Genomic DNA, 13,640 nt, shown 5'->3' with positions numbered 1-13,640 from the left:
CTCACCCAAATATTCTGACCTCAGATCTCTGCTCTTAACAATTACACTTAAATACAGCTTCTCCATTTTTTAAGTGTGATGTCCTTGAACAAATATAATAACACTTCAAATTCTCATTGTTGTTCCAATAAGAATTCAGGCTATGTCATTTGGTATAAAATTGTATTTTTCCAAGGATACCAAATTTACTAGAATTTTTATAAATATTCTTAAATGCTTATTCTCAATACCCTCTCTGTTGTGTTCTTAAACCCAAATATGTAATGTGAGTGTAAAAATGACAAATGTTTTATTTAAAAAGTAGGGAACATACATGTAAATAAAGCTGTATTTAGAAATTCATCATTCTTGCTCTAGTGTAATGAAAAATATTTATTGATAAATAGCAGACTCATTGTTGCCAGAATTCAGTGAAATAAAGTCTATGAATAAAAATAAGCAATCTGAAATATACATATATACATATATTACACATGCCAGGCACTAAAGAATATATGGATTTGATTTAAATCATGATTTTTTTTATTTAATCTTGTACTGGACTATTTTTGTTCATTTACATCCAAATCTACTTTAGGAAAAATATATTATTTATTGAAAAAGTGCTTGAGTCTATTCAGCAGTCAAATTTAGAAAAATTGACAAAATTTACAAACATTGATTTAAAAGAAAAATCACACAATAGTTCTTTTGAAGACAGGCACAACAAATGTTTGAATCTGACAGTTGGATTCTATCAGTTTTAGTAACTGTTTTCTTAGACCATCCTGAGATCACTGATATTAACTACACCCTGAGGTCTGGAAAGTGAATGTTTGTCAGCTGCCCAATTTGTTCTGAAAATGTTAGCTCTCAAGAGAAATCTCCGTCTTTCAGACCTGTCTTTTTTCACATCAGCCTCTAGCTGCCAGTGCCAAACTATGTATACATTCCTGAAAGTGAAAGTTGCTCAGTCATGTCTGATTCTTTGTGACCCCAGAATTCTCCAGGCCAGAATACTGGAATGGGTAGCTAGCCATTCCCTTCTCCAGGAGTTCTTCCCAACCCAGGGATGGAACCTAGGTCTCCCACATTGCAGGCAGATTCTTTACCAGCTGAGCCACCAAGGAAGCCAAAGAATACTGGAGTGGGTGGCCTATCCCTTCTCCAGCAGATCTTCCCAATCCAGGAGTCCAGCCGAGGTCTTCTGTATTGCAGATGGATTCTTTACCAGCTGAGCTACCAGGTAAGCCCTATATATTCCTAAGAGACATCAAAGATCCTATATCTACTAATTAGCTAGAAGGGAATATCAGAGAGTTTCTCTCTCAATCACACACACGTGCACACACACATAGCTTGTAGTCAGTAAACTGTGAATATGGCATAGTATTTGCAACATTGCTTATCTGATTTCTTCTTAAAGTTTTCAACTTTTACAGAGTAGCAATTGTAGATCATTTTGTGAAATACACAAAACAAGCCTTTAATGTCTCCAGTCTGACACAGAATAAGTGGCTTTTTTTTTTTTGAAATGCAAATTTTTCTATGTAACTATTCTGTTACTCCATATCTCCCTCCTATTGCGATGACACATAAAGACCTGAAAAGCTCACACATGACATGTATGTTAATATCTTACTAACTTCAGAGTAGTTCTTATTTTGTATCTGCTTTGCATGTTCCATCATCATATATGCTAGAGCATCATCTTTTGCTTCCTGAGCAATCTTAGCATTTTTGACCATAGATGTATGAGTTTATATCTAGACTCTCTATTCTGAAGCACATGTAGTAAAATTGGAGTGATACAGAAAACATTAGCATGGCCCCTGTGCAAGAATGAGATGCAATTTGTGAAGCATTCCATAGTTTTAGAGCTTCCTTGGTGGTTCAGATGATAAAGAATCTGCAATGCAGGAAACCTGGTTTCAATCCCTGGGTCAGGAATATCCCCTGGAGAAGGGAATGACAACCCACTCCAGTATTTTTGCTTGGAGAATCCCATGGACAGAGGATCCTGGTGGGCTACAGTCCATAGGGTCACAAAGAGTTGGACATAGCTGAATAACTAACACTTTCACTTTCCCTGTTTGTTTATCCTCATGCCAATATTACACTATTTTAATTATAGTAGCTTTATAATTAGCCTTAAAATTATATAGGGAATGCTGTCTTCCAAAAGTGTTTAGCTATCTTAGATCATTTGCATTTATATATAAATTTTAGAATGTTTGATTATTTCATCATAAAACAACTGTATTAAGTCTACAGAGCAACAATTAAGTCTGTATTTTAGTCTTTTTTTCTAATTTATATCAGTAATGCTTTATAATTTCTAATTCTCAGCACTTAACATACATTGGATCAAATATATCACAAGATATTCATGTTTGTTGATGCTACACTAAATGACATTTTTAAAATGTTCAGTTTCCAGTTTTTCCTTGCTAGAACACAGAAAGACAATTGACTTTCATATATTGATATTGTACTGTTTCCTTGCTAAACAAATTTGCAAGTTTTAATAGCTTTTTAAATAGATTCCTTAAGATATTCAATTTATACAAACATGTCAACTGTGAATGAAGACAGTTTTGCTTTTTTCTATCCAATTTGCATAGTCTTTACTTATTTTGCTTACCTAAGTCCACAACTAGTACTTCTAGATCATTATTTAATAGAATTAGTGAGGGTGGAAAAAACCTTTTGTCCAATCATAAAGTCAATTTTATAATTTTACCATTACATACAACATTAGCTGTTACTTTTCTAGTTTAGAAAGCTATTTTTTATTCCTGGTTTTTACTGTGTAAATAATGCATTCTGAACCAATTTTCTATTTGGTTAAGGTAAAGATTGAGGTTATTTATTTATTTGTTTCATATGGATATCTACTCCTTCCAAAAGAATTTGTTCTAAAAACATCCCTTTCTCCACTGGTATTTTTGTTGAAAATTAAGTAATCATTTATGAGTGTATATATATCCTGATCTTCTGTTACATTAATCTATATTTCTACATTTACACTGAAAGCATACCAATGTGATGAAGTAGATTTATGGTCACACTCAAAATCAGGAGCATGTGTTCCAGCATTGGTTTTCTCTTTGAAAATCATTTAAGCTTTTCAAGGTTCTCTGCATTTTTACAAAATATTTAGAATCACTTATCAGTTGCTACAAAATAATAAATATTTTCTTTCATATTAATTTAGATTCTATTAAATGTACATTTTGATTTATTGATGCTATTTGGAAAAATACATTTAATAATAAATATCCTCATGACTTATAATCATCATCATTCTACATACAAGGTATATAACAAATAAAACATATACAACAAAACAAGCTAGTTTTGTTGGTCATAGTCATTGGTATGAAATATTACGATTCATCAAATGACAACAAAGTGTTTCTTGAATATAGGTCGGATGATGACACAAGGGTTTGTTCAGGCTTCTATGGTGTTCCAGTGGTTAACATGCAGAGATTCTAATGAAAGGGGCAAAGGTTTCATCCCTTGCCAGGGAACTAAGATCCCACATGCTGCATGGCACAACCAAAAATTTTTAAAAGTTAAAACAATGAAACTATGGAAATAATTGAGGATACCCCCACACCTTTGAAAAGATAATATAAAATATCATTTTTAGAGGAATCTAATAAGGGAAGATGCATTCATATAAAATTAAGCAAAATACAAAAATTAGATGAGCAAAAGAAGTCATCACTTTCTTAGAGAAAAACAGCATACACAGATGAAAATAAATAAATAAGAACATTGAAATTGTCATTCTCACTATAATATGGGGGAGGTAGGCAAAAGATATTTCATAGAAGCAATGGACCTCCTGGCTTACATAATCTCAGTTAAACCTGTCCTAGTACAATAGTTTAAAAATCCTAACTAAAACTCATAGCCTTTAGATACTGTTGAAAATTCATTTGGTGGGAATATGGATAAATTGACTTCTCAATTAATGAAATTACTGTAACAATTCCTTTATAGATACTTAGATTTAATGTATCCTGGCATTTTTGCCTGTTTGGTACTTCTTATAACTTTTAATTTATCCATTATTCATACACGGAAATTGAGTCAGAAAACACTCATACTCAGTAGAGGTAATGTATATATCATTCCAAACTTTATTCTATGGGTAGGTTTGAAACTTTGCTTTTGTTATTTTTCCTTTCTTTTGTCATTGTAATTTGACTTAATTCATTAATAAAATGTTTTAAACTTAACTACACTTCCTATATTCTCTTACTTTTTCTTTATAGTCTATTTGATGCATTTTCTTTCAAAAACATAGTTCAGTTCAGTTGCTCAGTCGTGTCCTACTCTTTGCAACCCCATGAATTGCAGCACGCCAGGCCTCCCTGTCCATCACCAATTCCCGGAGTTCACTCAGACTCACATCCATCAAGTCAGTGATGCCATCCAGCCATCTTATCCTCTGTCATCCCCTTCTCCTCCTGCCCCCAATCACTCCCAGCATTAGAGTCTTTTGTAATGAGTCAACTCTCCACATGAGGTGGCCAAAGTACTGGAGTTTCAGCTTTAGCATCATTCCTTCCAAAGAAATCCCAAGGCTGATCTCCTTCAGAATGGACTGTTTGGATCTGCTTGCAGTCCAAGGGACTCTCAAGAGTCTTCTCCAACACCACAACTCAAAAGTATCAATTCTTCGGCGCTCAGCCTTCTTCACAGTCCAACTCTCACATCCATACATGACTACTGGAAAAACCATAGCCTTGACTAGATGGACCTTAGTCGGTAAAATAATGTCTCTGCTTTTGAATATGCTATCTAGGTTGGTCATAACTTTTCTTCCAAAGAGTAAGCGTCTTTTAATTTCATGGCTGCAATCACCATCTGCAGTGATTTTGGAGCCCCAAAAAATAAAGTCTGACACTGTTTCCACTGTTTCTCTATCTATTTCCCATGAAGTGATGGGACCGGATACCATGATCTTCATTTTCTGAGTGTTGAGCTTTAAGCCAACTTTTTCACTCTCCTCTTTTACTGTCATCAAGGATGGTTTAAATGATCAAATGTGACATTCATTCTTGTTAAACACATTTGGGAATTAAAAATGACTGTGCTCATTGACTCTTCTTTTCTGCTAGCAAGTGATGTAAGAATAAGTGTTTGCCTAAATGCAGCTTCAAACTGGGATATGTGAATAACCAATAGAAGAAATATGAATTAGCAAAGATCATTAACTTGCTTTGATGGAGTATTCTGTTTCATTCAGAGTGAGACTAAATTACAGTTTGTCTTCCTTATAAACCTGGAGAAGGAAATTGCAACCCTCCCCAATATTCTTGCCTGGGAAATCCCATGGACAGAGGAGCCTGGTGGGGTCCTTTGGGATCATGAAGAGTCAGACATGAATAAACAGCTGAGTGTGAATGAATCCTGTAACAGTAAAGAAGTTAATTGTTATCACATTAGACTATTCTATTTATATCAAATTATTTTATTATATTCTATTTATATTAGATTATTCTTTTTATATTAGTTGTTCTATTTACATTAAGTAAGCTATTCTATTTATATTATCCATACTAGTTGGCAATCCCTGAACATTGTCAGGCTCCCCTCTTTCCTTATTACACTTCAACATTGCCTAAGACTTCCAGGTGGTACTAGTGGTAAAGAACACATCTTCCAGGGCAGGAGACATAAGAGACTCTGGGTCAGGAAGATCCCCTGGAGGAGGAATTGGCAACACATGGCAGTGTTTTTCCCTGGAGAATCCTATGGACAGAGGAGTCTGACAGGCTAAGTCCATGGAATCTCAAAGAGTCAGACATGACTAAAGCAACTTAGCATTGTACACAGAGTTTAGATTGAGCTGCCCTTCCCTAGCTTTTCATCCAGAAAAGACCACAGACCTCATTGATTCCAAATCTTTTACCCCAAAGTCTATAAAGCCATTTTTTTTTTAAACTTCCTGACTTACTGGTTAAAAATGTATGAATTGAGTCAGCTATGCTAGAAGCTTCTCTTCTAGCTCAGTTGGTAAAGAGTCTGCCTGCAATGCAGAAGACCCAGGTTCAATTCCTGGGTCGGGAAGATCCCCTGGAGAAGAAAATGGCAACCCACTCCAGTATTCTTACTGGGAGAATCCCATGGACGGAGGAGCCTGGAGGGCTGCAGTCTATGTGGTCACAAGAGTCGGACATGGCTAAGCACACACAGCATGCTAGAAGCAGAACTGTGGGTTAGAACATGGTTTTGATTCTGAAGTTTAGCTCTAAGATGCTGGGAGCAGGAGGGTATAAGAATCCTCCACAATGCCCCACAATTTCTTTGCTTTCCAGAAGTAACTGGAGACTCAATCTTGCATTGGACCCGGTGCCACATAAAGGCAGTTTAGTAGCTCAAACAGGTGTCTTTGAAACTTCTAACCTTGCCAAAGAACTTGAGAGAAACCTGTCTGAAGCCTTATCATAGATACATAGGTGTCAAACTGCTGACTATGCACAATACAGATATTCTCTTGAAGGAGAGATCATTTTGAATGATCTTCTGCTAAAACATTAACAAGAAAGTGCCTCCAATATGCACATCTCCTTAAATTCAGCATGAAAGAACATCCTTTATTGCCCCTTTTCATTGGTATTGGTACATGATCTTCAATATCATATAAGGTTGTCTTTAAGTAGGCATGAACTTTTCACTATTTCATATACTTCTCATTAAAACACTATTCTCTTTGCATTTATTCTAACATTAGGATAGTTCTTTTAAACTTAGCTATACATGTTGCTGAACATGCTGTTCAAAAAGCTAGTTTATATACAAACTAGAACAGCAAGATTATCAGTCACACGTTTCTTTTCTGTATGTGAAAAATAACAAAGTGTACACTAAACAGTCTTTTACTCCTGGTATGTGAATGTACTGAACAACACTGTATTTTGCTGCTCTTTGTTTGATCCATTCTCATGGATGGGTGGGGTTGAAATACAATTTATGTACAGCTATACTTTATTACTTGCTCACCATTATGAGATTAAAAGACCAATATCTTTCTAAAGGTCATAACTGACAGGTTATTTGCAATATTTTTATAGCTCTACATGGAGAAAAATTAATTTGCTGCATCTGTTCATACTAGAAAAGCTGTTTTTGGAAAATGTAATTGTAAAAGTCTCTCCTGTAGTAAAGACTCATAATTCTACTGTTTTGGATATGGCCTATAGTCTCAACAATATTGTGAGAGTTGGAATGTAAGTGGGAGTAAAGGCACCAATTCTATGCCTCAGATTATCATTAGGATATGACTTGTTTAAACAGTTTCTACTCTGCCCTCAACTTTATCTTATCTACCTGTCCCATCAGTGCTATGTTTTAACTTTGGTTTCCCAGAAAGCAGAATATGAGGCAAACCTCACATATTCATTTTCATTGGAGGAATAGCAATTAAACAAAAGCAAAAGTGCAGGAAAAGAGGAATAGGAAATAAAATATGGTGTTTGATCAAATTGAACATATTCTCCCACCCTCAAAAAAAAATGTATAGTTGTTCAATTACAGGACATCTCCATGAGATTACACAGAACCATGGATATCAGGTCAGTTCCTTGAAGGAAGATAGAAAAGCCATTTCTCTGCTAATTTCTTCCCATCTCCTGACTCTTTTAATCAAATCTTTGAGAGACATTAATTTGCCGAAACTGGGCCACTAGGGTGAGAATTTGCACTTGGACTTGAATCCAGCTCAGGTGGGCTGTATGCTGGATTTGCTACAGCTCATGACTTGGAGGGCACACCAGTGGTCTTACCTAATATCCATCCCTGGTCCCACTGGGAATAGCTTACAGTGTTCAGAGATGAGACACAGTCACTGGAGCCAGGGTTTTACAATCATTGCCTTCACTCTGGAAATCAGGGAAATTAATGAAATCCAAGTAACTGTGAGTGACGTATTGACTCAGTTTATAAAAATTTACCCTTCAAGCCTTAAATATCCTTAAATAGCATGTGCTCTTACTGGATAAAAAACCTGTTAGAAAAAAAAGGCCCTCAATTCTTAAGAAAGAAGGAGTAAGTACAATCCCTCAGAATAGAGTGGTCAATTTTAATATCCTCCAACATATCACTTGATGCTACAGATGATCCTAGAAGCTACAAATGATCCTAGAAGCAAAATTTATGTTTATATTATACTTCCCCATTCATTCTAGATTTCACTCACCTTTCTACAACATTTTTGATTCTCACTTATCTGTCTGATGGAGTGGTAAGAAATTCATTCTCTTGAAAAGTGCATGTGATCATTGATAAGAATTTCCTGCTTCTACCACTCAGTTTGCAAACGTTGAAGTTGCCACGGGACCCTGTTAGCTCTCTTACTCCTTGTTACAATGTAGTTCACTAAGATCTTGACCATTCCGATATTCCAGAAAATGATATGCTGATTCACTATATTAATGATATCATATTAACTAGACCAGGGAAACAGTAAGTAGCACGTAGTCTTACCTACTAAGTCACAGGCAAACTACAGGGTGAGGGATAAACTTGCAAAGAGTCATCGATCTGAAGTTATTTGTGATGTTTATATGAGTCTAGTGCTCTGTGACTTTAGAGGAAATTCTCCTAATTTAGAATACTTGTTATATATCAAACTTCCAGTTAATAAAAATGACACATGTCTTAGAGTGAACCGCTTAAATTTCTGAAGGCTTGTGGATACTGTTCCAGTGTTTTTATATGGTATTTTAGAAGGTTACTTGATTTGACTGAAGCATAGAGTGCTACATCATACTACAGACTACTATTTGGGCATATACTCCAGCAGATCTGATGGTAATAAACGTATCTAAGGAATATAATGATTCTACATGGAGTCATAAAGGATTCCCTACAACCAGAGATAGTATAGACAGAGGTGGAAAGGAGGAGGCCAGGTTGAAATTTTGGTATGGTCTATTGCCACTATGCAAAATGGATTTCTAGCTCATTACAGTGCCTCCCCCATTTTCTCTGGGCTGACTCTGAAGGGGTTTGGTGATGGAAAATGTTCCTAGTAGACAAAGATCAAGCAATACAGTTAGTTAACCAATATGTATATCTAAGATGTGGAAATACTCTTAATTCTGTGCTGTGGTAGAGAACTCTGATATAAGGTCAATGGCCAGAAAAGAATAATGTTAGAAGTTTAGAACAGGAGAGTTCTGGGAAAAATACATATGGCTTATACAGAACTCCTTAGTAAGGGCCCCTTATTCTTAGTAAGAATAAATCATGATTAGTGGCCCTACCATGAGAAAGAGTAAGCCATGCAGATGGATGGCTATTCTTGCTGGTAGAGAAAGATATGCTCTTCCAGTCTAAGTAATCCTGAATATTAAATTTGTTCTGGATATAGACTGGGGCTCTCACGTTCCCAATTTATACTATTTTATAGAGCTAAGTAAATTATTTCTATATACTGAAGACACCCAAATTCAATATTTAGTATCATTGAAAAAAGAGGCAGTTTTTTCATAAAAGATAGTGATAGAACTGACAAGGATGTAGGAGGACTGTGGGGGAAAAAACGTACCAACTTGGAGGCCAGTCAAGAGTATTCTAAAATTCTGTATTTTAAAAAGGAAAAAAGAGTTCAGCTATATTGAATGTTGTTGCTAGATCAAATAAAATTAGATGTCAGATCTTAACAGAGCAATATCATTTGAGTGTTAAGATCTAAGCACACACAGAGATTGATTAAATTATGGGTAGTGTGCAGGTGAAGACATCCTAAGTCTACTAAGAATCTTTAAAAGTAATTTTCCATTTTCTAGTAACTTTTTTATATTTTGCACATTGACATCATGCATAATTCTGCCATATCTTAACTAATGACTGCTTTACTAAAATCATTTACTCTTTTATCACTCCTTACTTCATCCTTACTTACCTGATGACTTTTGACTTAAAAACGTTAAAGTGTATATATCATGATTCTTGACGCATTGCCACTTTTCTACTTTATTAACATCTCTACTTTCTTATCCAGTCACTATAGATTCACTTACTAATCAATAAAAAACACAAGTAATTGAATAGCATGTATATCACTTTCAGTTCAGTTCAGTTCAGTTCAGTTCAGTCACTCAGCCGTGTCTGACTTTTTGCGACCCCATGAATCACAGCACGCCAGGCCTCCCTTTCCATCACCAACTCCCAGAGTTAACTCAGATTCATGTTCATCGAGTCAGTGATGCCATCCATCCATCTTATCCCCTATCATCCCCTTCTCCTCCTGCCCCCAATCCCTCCCAGCATAAGGGTCTTTTCCAGTGAGTCAACTCTTTGCATGAGGTGGCCAAAGTATTGGAGCTTCAGCTTCAGCATCATTCCTTCCAAAGAAATCCCAGGGCTGATCTCTTTCAGAATGGACTGGTTGGATCTCCTTGCAGTCCAAGGGACTCTCAAGAGTCTTCTCCAACACCACAGTTCAAAAGCATCAATTCTTTGGTGCTCAGCCTTCTTCACAGTCCAACTCTCACATCCATACATGACTACTGGAAAAACCACAGCCTTGACTAGATGGACCTTAGTCAGCAAAGTAATGTCTCTGCTTTTGAATATGCCATCTAGGTTGGTCATAACTTTTCTTCCAAGGAAGAAGCGTCTTTTAATTTCATGGCTGCAGTCACCATCTGCAGTGATTTTGGAGCCCAAAACAACAAAGTCTGACACTGTTTCCACTGTTTCCCATCTATTTCCCATAAAGTGATAGGACCGGATGCTATGATCTTCATTTTAGTTATTATTATGTCTCTAACTTAGCAATCTTATAGGAATATAAATTATTTTTACTCTAATTTTACAGATTAATGATCAGAAACTCAAAGTCACAAAATAAATAAGTGGTAGAAGTGGGTTTCAAACCCATTTCTTCTAATTAAATACTTTCTTTAAATCACAGCTCTTTATGAAGCCCTTATCAATCATTTAAGTGACTCTGCCATTCAAAGTCCTCATACCTTAAAACTTCCCATGAATTAGCTTTTGCAAGGTGTCATCAACATACAGTCACCTCTATGTCACTGCTGTCCTCTTTTTTCAGCTACTGACTTTACCTTGCACTTCATTAAAATGATCAAAATCAGAAGACACAAGATAGACGTTCTTTTTTTTGAAAATCTCATTGTATATTTTATTAAAAACCTCAACTTCCTTTGAGTACATGCTTGATTTCCCTCAGTTCCAAAGGCTGGCTGCTCTTTTCTTTTGCAAGGTTATATCTGTCTCTACATTGGATTCTATCTTTTCCCATCTGTTTCAGTATTGAAATATTACCCTATGTTTAGGTCTTTCTCACTTGTGCAGTTTTGATTTTCTTTTCTATTGCTCTTTCTTCTGCATGTATAAAAATACTTAAGTATTTCCTATAGTGTTTTAAAAATAAAAACAACAACAAAAGCATTCTCAAGCCTCCTGTGACTATTTTTTGAAATAAAGGAATTATCTAAAGCTGCTGAGTAAATGTAGATGCTGGGGAAAAGACAAACTAACACTTTATATCAATCAGAATGGCTAGATTGAAAATATTTTCTTTTGTTTCTATTAAGACTCTGGAGAGATACTACTTAGTCATATCTTTAATTTTTGACTTTGTATTTCCTTAACTCTAGGGATAATGTAAATTTAAAATCCAAATCCTATAAAATAGCAGAATTATGGTATATGACTTGTCATGAAGCTTGCCTTACATTCTTCATCTACCATTTTAGAAGATTTCTGTCATGTTAACAAATGCGCTTTTTATTTCTTGCTATTTTTTTCAAGAAGGCATAATCCTTTCAAAGTCTCAGATTCATCCAATATATTGATTCCAGCAGACCATCTTGTGTCAGCACAAAATATTGTCTCATATTGCAACTAAGATTATTCCAATCTCGGGATCTGGTATAAATTTACCACACATGCCTTCAGGGCAGCCATGGTTTCAGATGTTTACCTGTCTGACATTCCACTTATTTTCACTGTCAGCCTCCTACGTTCTAATTTGGAACTAAAAATGTTAGCAGTTGGATTTGAGTCTGAGCTGAGTGCATCTTCACATCATCCAGACTGAGAACACATCTGAAGGTCAAGTTGCTGCATAAGAATATGCAGAAGGAGAAACTATAAACTAGAAAAAAAAACTATAGGTATGTTCACATTTAAGATGCAAATGGAGAAAAATTCACAAAAGAGAAAAAGAAATTAAAAGTAGAAAGCTTTTTCAAGATTTTTGTTGATGAAGAAAAGGAGAGAAATAATATGGTAATTCATGTGAGGTTTGCTAATAAGCATGATTTTGGTTAATTTGATGAGACTTAAACATGAACAAATGCTGATGAGGAGAACTGTATTTTAAGGAGGGATGGTCTCTGAAATACTGTAATATTCATGAGAGGACACTGCAGATAGCTCTATTTTTGTGAGAACTTTTACGTGTATATGGAAGGAGAAATAGTCCAAGATTAAGTCATTGTAAAGTGTCTCTTTTCAAGGATTGATATTAATACTTCCTGCACAGTGTGCACGGGCCAAGTCATGTCCCACTCTTTGCCATGCCGAGGACTGTAGTCCATCAAGCTCCCCTGTCCACTGTATTTTCTAGGCAAGAATACTGGAGTGGATAGCTATTTTCTCCTCCAGGGGATTTTCCCAACCTGCATCTTCTCCATTGGCAGGCAGATTCTTTACCAGTGACGGTATGCATTATATGATTGATATTTTACAACATTTCTATATGTGGCACAATATGGATCATTGACCCAAAAAGTTGTTCCAACTTTCAACAGAAATTTCTCTTGGTCCTGCCAGTTCAAAGAGATCATACTACTCATCAGTACTCCACTGAAGGAAGGCGTTGTCAAAACTTGAGTATTTAAAGATTTATTTGACAATATTCCTCTCTTTTAGATTACAAGTGCATCAATTCTTTTATAACCCAACCTTGCTCTCCTCCAAAAAAATAAGATTAATGCCCCAACCAATTAATTGATACATTTGTCAGTTTATTCTCTTTTTCTTCTTCTTTTGTTCTCTTCAACTCCCAAAACTATGCCATCTGCTATGGGTAAAAAATTTTGCTGATACCAACCATCTACTACTGGCAACTACTCCTGCATAGCTACCTTCCAAGAGCTTCATGCTTAAGACATGCTAACTTAGCTTTTGGAGAAGGCAATGGCAACCCACTCCAGTGTTCTTGCCTGGAGAATCCCAGGGACGGGGAAGCCTCGTGTGCTGCCGTCTATGGGGTCGCACTGAGTTGGACACGACTGAAGTGACTTAGCAGCAGCAGCAGCAACTTAGCTTTATATGTTATTTTCATTTTAAATTGCATTTAATATGCCATTATTGTTAAATACAGTTGACATTTTTCGACCACTGTTTTCTTTGGACTCTGACATTTTTCCCTAAATATAGATGACATTTTCATAGTTGTATGACATTTTCATGGCTGCCCATATTTCTCAGTTTTGTGTTCTGGATCCTCCTCTTCTAACCATATATCAATGCTGAGGTTGCTTGTTTAATCTTGAGATATCTCTTCTCAAGAGAGTCACACATTCCCAAATGTTTAAATGGTGATGATAATGATTGCAATGATAGCTAACATTTGTGAAAATGTGTAAAACTCTAGACAT

General features: G+C 35.7%; 1 non-coding gene across 1 annotated transcript; it reads left to right on the top strand.

Annotated features, from left to right (window-relative positions):
- The first annotated feature begins 1,751 nt into the window (after positions 1-1,751).
- LOC114118801 (U6 spliceosomal RNA) lies at positions 1,752-1,855 on the top strand. Its single transcript, XR_003591963.1, has one exon. It is a non-coding gene; the product is annotated as a U6 spliceosomal RNA (small nuclear RNA).
- The last annotated feature ends 11,785 nt before the right edge of the window (positions 1,856-13,640 follow it).

This window comes from Ovis aries, chromosome 16 (genome assembly GCF_016772045.2).
Source record: "Ovis aries strain OAR_USU_Benz2616 breed Rambouillet chromosome 16, ARS-UI_Ramb_v3.0, whole genome shotgun sequence".
Taxonomy (NCBI): Eukaryota; Metazoa; Chordata; class Mammalia; order Artiodactyla; family Bovidae; genus Ovis; species Ovis aries.
This window is presented reverse-complemented; position numbering and strand designations above follow the sequence as displayed.